Consider the following 7,792-nt stretch of genomic DNA (forward strand, 5'->3'; position numbering starts at 1 on the left):
AAGTCCAATATACCGTATCGGGAATTGAAGTGTATGAGTTGTCAGTTACTTAGTACTAGAATATTTAGAAGTATATTATAATACAATTGGAGTTATGACTGTGCCTAAACATATATATATATACACTCACCTAAAGAATTATTAGGAACACCTGTTCTATTTCTCATTAATGCAATTATCTAGTCAACCAATCATATGGCAGTTGCTTCAATGCATTTAGGGGTGTGGTCCTGGTCAAGACAATCTCCTGAACTCCAAACTGAATGTCAGAATGGGAAAGAAAGGTGATTTAAGCAATTTTGAGCGTGGCATGGTTGTTGGTGCCAAGACGGGCCGGTCTGAGTATTTCACAATCTGCTCAGTTACTGGGATTTTCACGCACAACCATTTCTAGGGTTTACAAAGAATGGTGTGAAAAGGGAAAAACATCCAGTATGCGGCAGTCCTGTGGGCGAAAATGCCTTGTGGATGCTAGAGGTCAGAGGAGAATGGGCCGACTGATTCAAGCTGATAGAAGAGCAACGTTGACTGAAATAACCACTCGTTAAAACCGAGGTATGCAGCAAAGCATTTGTGAAGCCACAACACGCACAACCTTGAGGCGGATGGGCTACAACAGCAGAAGACCCCACCATGTACCACTCATCTCCACTACAAATAGGAAAAAGAGGCTACAATTTGCACGAAATCACCAAAATTGGACTGTTGAAGACTGGAAAAATGTTGCCTGGTCTGATGAGTTTCGATTTTTGTTGAGACATTCAAATGGTAGAGTCCGAATTTGGCGTAAACAGAATGAGAACATGTATCCATCCTCTGATGGCTACTTCCAGCAGGATAATGCACCATGTCACAAAGCTCGAATCATTTCAAATTGGTTTCTTGAACATGACAATGAGTTCACTGTACTAAAATGGCCCCCACAGTCACCAGATATCAACCCAATAGAGCATCATTGGGATGTGGTGGAACGGGAGCTTCGTGCCCTGGATGTGCATCCCTCAAATCTCCATCAACTGCAAGATGCTATCCTATCAATATGGGTCAACATTTCTAAAGAATGCTATCAGCACCTTGTTGAATCAATGCCACGTAGAATTAAGGCAGTTCTGAAGGCAAAAGGGGGTCCAACACCGTATTAGTATGGTGTTCCTAATAATTCTTTAGGTGAGTGTGTGTGTATATATATATATATATATATATATATATATATAATATGGTATATATACAGTCCTGATCAAAAGTTTAAGACCACTTGAAAAATGGCAAAAAATCATATTTTACATTGTTGGATCTTAACAAGGTTCCAAGTAGAGCTTCAACATGCAACAAGAAGAAATGAGAGAGACAAAACATTTTTTGAGCATTCAATTAATTGAAAATAACGATTAAACTGAAACAGGCTGTTTTTCAGCTGATCCAAATTTTAGGACCACATGCCTTTTAAAAGTCCAAATCTGTGCAAAGATGTGGATTCATTATCATTTTCTGTCAGGTAGTCACACGTTGTGATGGCAAAGGCAAAAAAACTCTCCCTTTTTGAACGTGGTCGGGTTGTTGAACTGCATAAGCAGGGTCTCTCACAGTGCGCCATCGCTGCTGAGGTGGGACGCAGTAAGACTGTCATTTGGAATTTCTTAATTGATCCTGAGGGTTATGGAACAAAAAAGTCAAGTGGAACACCCAACAAAAATTTCATCAGCACTGAGCCGGAGGATCCAATTGGCTGTCCGTCAAGACACTGGACGATCCTCGACCCAAATTAAGGCCCTTACTGGTGCTGACTGCATCCCCATAACCATCAGACGGCATCTGAGACTGAAGGGCTTCAAAAACAAAAAACGTCTTCAAAGACCTCGTCTCCTTGAACCCCACAGAACTGCTCGTTTGGATTTTGCAAGAGAGCACCAAACATGGGACATTCAAAGGTGGAAGAAAGTTTTATTCACTGATGAGAAAAAATTTAACCTTGATGGTCCTGATGGTTTTCAACATTACTGGCATGACAAGCAGATCCCACCTGAGATGTTTTCTACGCGCCACAGTGGAGGGGGTGCCATAATGGTCTGGGGTGCTTTTTCCTTCAGTGGAACAATGGAGCTTCAGGAAGTGCAGGGGCGTCAGACGGCCGCTGGCTATGTCCAGATGTTGCAGAGAGCATTCCACATGACTGAGGGCCCTCGTCTGTGTGGTAACGACTGGGTTTTTCAACAGGACAACGCTACAGTACACAATGCCAGCAGGACAAGGGACTTCTTTAAAGGGAACCTGTCATGTGGATATTTGATTATAATCTAACTAATTATATACAATCATTAACTACTAAAAAGTACCTTAGATGTATTCACTTACTGGTGTGACAGATGGTTCTCTCATAATATACACACAAAGATGCCGCATGCTAATGAGCTGATTTGAGTCTGGCGTGATGTCATTAAGTCCAGCGTATATTTAATTCAGAGCTATAGCCACTCCCCTGCCCACCTGCTGCTGGTTCATATGGAAACAAACTGTCATTCAGCAGCAGGTGGGCGGGGAGAGTCAGGAGCTCATGAATATTCATGACTCATCATTATCAGCTGGAGCTTTTCAATGCAAGATGTTGGCAGATTGACTGGGTCAATTAAAGAAAGTGACCCAGCATTGTGCTAAGAGAATCAATCACTTATTTATGTTGCCCTTAGTTAGGACACCATAAAACTGGTGACAGGTTCCCTTTAAGGAGAATAACATCACTATTTTGGCCCATCCTGCGTGTTCCCCTGATCTAAATCCAATTGAGAACCTTTGGGGATGGATGACAAGGGAAGTTTACAAAAATGGACAACAGTTCCAGACAGTAGATGGCCTTCGTGCAGCTGTCTTCACCACTTGGAGAAATGTTCCCACTCACCTCATGGAAACGCTTGCATCAAGCATGCCAAAACGAATTTTGGAAGTGATAAACAATAACGGCGGATCTACTCATTACTGAGTTCATGTTTGGAAGTTGGATATCTGTTTTGGGGGAGGTTAGATTTTTTTTTGGAGGTGTGGTCCTAAACTTTTGATCAGCTGAAAAACAGCCTGTTTCAGTTTATTCATTGTTTTCATTAAATTAAATGCTCAAAAAATGTTTTGTCTCACTCCCATTTCTTCTTGTTGCATGTTGAAGCTCTACTTGGAACCTTGTTAAGATCCAGCCATGTAAAATATGATTTTCTTGCCATTTTTCAAGTGGTCTTAACCCTCCTCTTGTGTTAGGGTCAGAACCGACCCGTTTTCAGGTTTTGAATGTCTATAAGCATCACATAAATTTGTTTATTGCATCAAGATTTTTTTACTTTGTCAGGAACCTCTATTTAAACAATGTAATAGAAAAATAATCCTTTTCACTAAATTATAAAATACTGTGGTGAAAATTAAGACGTTTATGGTGTTAGGGTCAATTCTGACCCAGTTATAATATAGGATTATAGGACACTAATAAGTGCCAAAACTGAAATCATAAACACTCTCTCTGCTTAGTAACACTGACAGCCAATCACCTCTCAGCCCTGTGAGCTGTAGTTAGGGAGGGGCCGATCTCTTTGCCTGCTTGTCTGCTTCTCTAAATAAAGTAAATATTCTATTGAGGTTTATTTTACAATTTTTAAAATTTGAAAATGAGAGGTATGCTATCAAAAGAAAGGTCTAAGGGGTCACACCAAAAATATTTAAACCAATCTTTTCAAGGATAAAGAAGCCTAACAAGGTAACCAAGAGGTAAGAAACAAATTGGATGATAAATAATTGTTCAGAGGGTATTTTATGGCTGATTTAAGACACGGGTCAAAACCGACCCGTTAACATCATGGATAGTAACAGAAAGCTAACATAAGAGGAGGGTTAAACTTTTGATCAGGACTGTATATATCCCCACAGGATAAGTGAGTAAAATAAATAAATAAAAATAAGTGATAAGGATCTGGTTGGTGGAAGTCCGACTGAAAGAAACCAGACGCCCCATTCTTTCTGGCGAATCCCCTTTTTCATGATTAGTGAGGGCCCCAGTGGTCATACCTCCACTGATCAGTTGCTTATACCTTATTTATACCTCATCCTATGAATAGGAGATACAGTAAATTAATATCTTGCACAATGCCTTTAAGCTAACAGCATAGACATTTTCTCTGTATGAAAGGTAAGAAACACTGCTCGGTTTCCATATTAACGGCACATATCTCTCACAAAGAAGCTTCTTCATGCTCTCTGTTCATTGTGTGCTGCTGCATAGGACTAAATACAGCAATTTTCTTTCTGAGCAGGAATTCAATGTGAAACCTGCAGACTAATTTGCACTGAGCTGCATAAACTGCCAGCATCAAATGACGCTAATACAATAATTTAGGGAGTGAAAAGGTCTTGTTCATTTTCTCGGGGGACTACTCAAAACCACCTGGGATCTCACCATGAATAATACCAGTCATGAGCAAATAGCAAATTAAAGCTGGAACAAATATATCTACAGATCCAGGAAATATGGCATTTGTATATAATATATGCCAGGGCAAACCCAGTTGTTCCAATTGGATATTTGCCAAGCCCTAGAGAGAACTAAATCAAAATACCATTATTATTTGGACTCGACAACTTTGCCATTGATTCAGAGATTTTATAATTATTATTTTTTTGTCTGACTTTAGGCAGGTAAAGAAAAAGCATTTGGCACGTTTTAGTTTTTCCAATTTTTTTTTTTTTTTTTTTTTTAGTATGGAGAAGTAGAGTTTATTTTTTTGCAATTTGTTTTCAATCACAGAGTTCCAGAAAAAAGGCAAAGATGAAGCCTCGACCAAATCACGATTGATGCCTTTTCTCTCCAAATAGGCACATGCTTATTTAATTTGAAATAGAGGGTTTTATTTATGTAAGAATTGAAGTCAGTTCTCCAGTCAGACTCTGGCCAGCCTCCCGCGCGTTTTTAATGTGCTGTTACTTTATTTAATGCAGTGGCACATCGTATCTCTTGCTTTCTTAAGCACGGCTGTTTTCAGTTTTCGACTGCACACCTGCACAAAACGATCCATTACAGGGAAACACAAGGTGATCCAGCAAATTTATTCTCAGACACCACCATGATAAACTACAAGCACTTACTACAATTTGTATATTCTCCAGCTTTTCAGAGCCATCATTGGTACAATGGTTACTCTCTGGTTGCCAAGTGTGTCATTTAAGCTGCCCAGACTGAAGGAGGTAAATGGAAAACCACACCAGCGTTCGGAAGAAAATTGTCATGGCAGCATGACTTTTTTCTTCTGTTAGACTGGAATTCAGTGGCTGCTGAAGAGGAGGGGTCGACAGAGAGAGTGATGTCTGATCTGTGAGACGGATTTTCATAGGCTATAAGATAATAGCTCGTTATTCAACTCTCCATTTTCTCACCAGTGTCTCATTGCATATTTTTTAGGTATCTCCACCCTAATAAGGGTAGAGTCCAATGAAATACAAGTAGTCCTAGTTATTGTAGTATAGCCTATGTGCGTTTTCCAATAACTTTCTATAGAATAGTGGTTTAACAGCAGTGCTCTTCTTCAGAATGACCATGATTGCTGCTCTTAGCCTGTCTTGATGAGATGTTGTTAAATACAGCGCAGGATCTCCTGTAACTTTAATGTATAGTTTACATAGCAGTATGAGATTATTAGGGCTGACTTTACAGCTCTAAAAGTGTTCCAAAGGAAGGGAATATAAGGGAGTAGCTTAAGGGGTTCTATTAGACTGCCCCATATTACACAGGCTGATGCAAAGTGAATTTGGGCAGAATCAGAGGGTGGAATATAATGACAGCAATATTGGCTTCATGCCCCACGTGGACCCATGAAAGTTAGCCCTCATTATATTTTGTCCCTCAATTCTGTAGCTTCCTTGCACATCAGACACAGACCGCTCTGGCACCAGAACTACTGTATTAATGATCGTTTTTGAAGTGTGGAAGGAAACCCACACAAACTCTATGCAGATGAGACCCTCGGCCAGATTCACAACATTGTCCAAATTATTAACAGTTGCTTTTAGATAACACCGTGACATGTCCCACCCACTCTACTGATCTGCCCCAGTATATTTACCTGCAGGTCTATGGAGTTTAATATCACTATGTGCGTACTCAAGCTAAAGTCCGATTTACAATGGTCAATGCAATCAGGAACAAGATGAATATTTCTGATTATTGAAACCAACCTACCAATTAATACCTTGCAATCCTTATGGACCTTCTAATATTACCATCGATGAACACAAAAAAAGGAGTACAAACATGTCCAAAACTATGAAAATTGTATTATTATAAATCATATTTGTCTCATAAAAACATATCATATGGAAGCTAAAGGGCAAAAAACCCTCAGACAGTAGAGTACAGTAAATATCACTGCAATGATCACATGTCAAAATTAGATACAATAATTAATACAGATCTGTAGTAATATATGCAAATCATCGTTGCACTATATGGTATACCAGGCATGCTTAACCTGCGGCCCTTCAGCTGTTGTAAAACTACTACTCCCACAATGCCCTGCTGTAGGCTGTTCAGGCATGCTGGAAGTTGTAGTTTTGCAACAGCTGGATGGCCGCAGGTTGGGCATGCCTGTGGTATACTATTTTGACCTACGGTTGACAGGTGATCAACTAACACCAATATGGCAGTGCTGTGTCTAGCACTATTCACACTGGATCACATGCAGATCACACCCACTCTCCTGAAAGCGCAGTATAAACTTCACAATGATTCAAATAACTAGTGATGAGCCAAGTGAGCTTTGGATCCTAGATCCGAAGTCGCTTCACTCAAAAATTCAAATTAAGCGAAGATGTGCATATAAAAAGGTTGTTAAAATTGCCATTTTTTTTTACCTAACTTATCTTTCATTGGCTCTGAATTATAACATGTATTATAATCAACCAGTGTGTTGATAAGCATATGCTTATATCAATACTTAAAGTGGTTGGCCACTTTCTGACTACTTGTGACCAATGTGTAGATAAGATAACTATATGGCACTATATGGCCTTTGATGATATTCTGTGTCATTGCTATATTTCATAAGTCATGCCCCTTAATTGGGCAAATCTTCTGTGCTGAAGTTCTGTTCATAAGATGGCCGCTGAGGGACTCATGCAGACGACCATTGGATGTTTTGTGGTCCATAAATTGAGGATCCACAAAACACGGATACTGTCCGCGTGCATTCTGTATTTTGCGCAACAGAACAGTTTGTCCCTAATAGAACAGTCCTATCCTTGTCTGTAATGTGGACAATAATAGGACATGTTCTATTTTTTTCGTGGAATAGACATAAGGAAACGGAATGCACATGAAGTCATTTCAGGGTTTTTACGGCCCATAGCAAAAAAAAAAAAAAAGAACGTAACGGGCAGGGAAAAAAATATATGTTTGTCTGCATTTACACTTAGTGTATTTGAACTGAGGTGACATTACATGGAGGTAATTTGTCTGGTCACATGAACGTCCATCAATGGCCATTTTATGGATAGGACTTCTGTGTGGACAGCACATAAGACTTCGTAAACAAGGGACATACCTTATGAAATATAGAACATTTCACGGCCATATTAGTAAGTGCCCTATAATCTTTTTACAAACGATTTCCTCAACAGTAGCCAAAAAGTGGCCAACCCCTTTAAGGGCATTTTTTATCCAGGCTGATTTTGGGGAATATTACATGCCATAATGCGTCAAAAAAAAACACAGCAAGTCCACATCCCATTCTTCAGGAACAGGAACCAATCCTTCCATTCATACTGTAGA

The sequence above is a fragment of the Bufo bufo genome, chromosome 4, assembly GCF_905171765.1.
Source record: "Bufo bufo chromosome 4, aBufBuf1.1, whole genome shotgun sequence".
In the NCBI taxonomy this organism is placed as follows: Eukaryota; Metazoa; Chordata; class Amphibia; order Anura; family Bufonidae; genus Bufo; species Bufo bufo.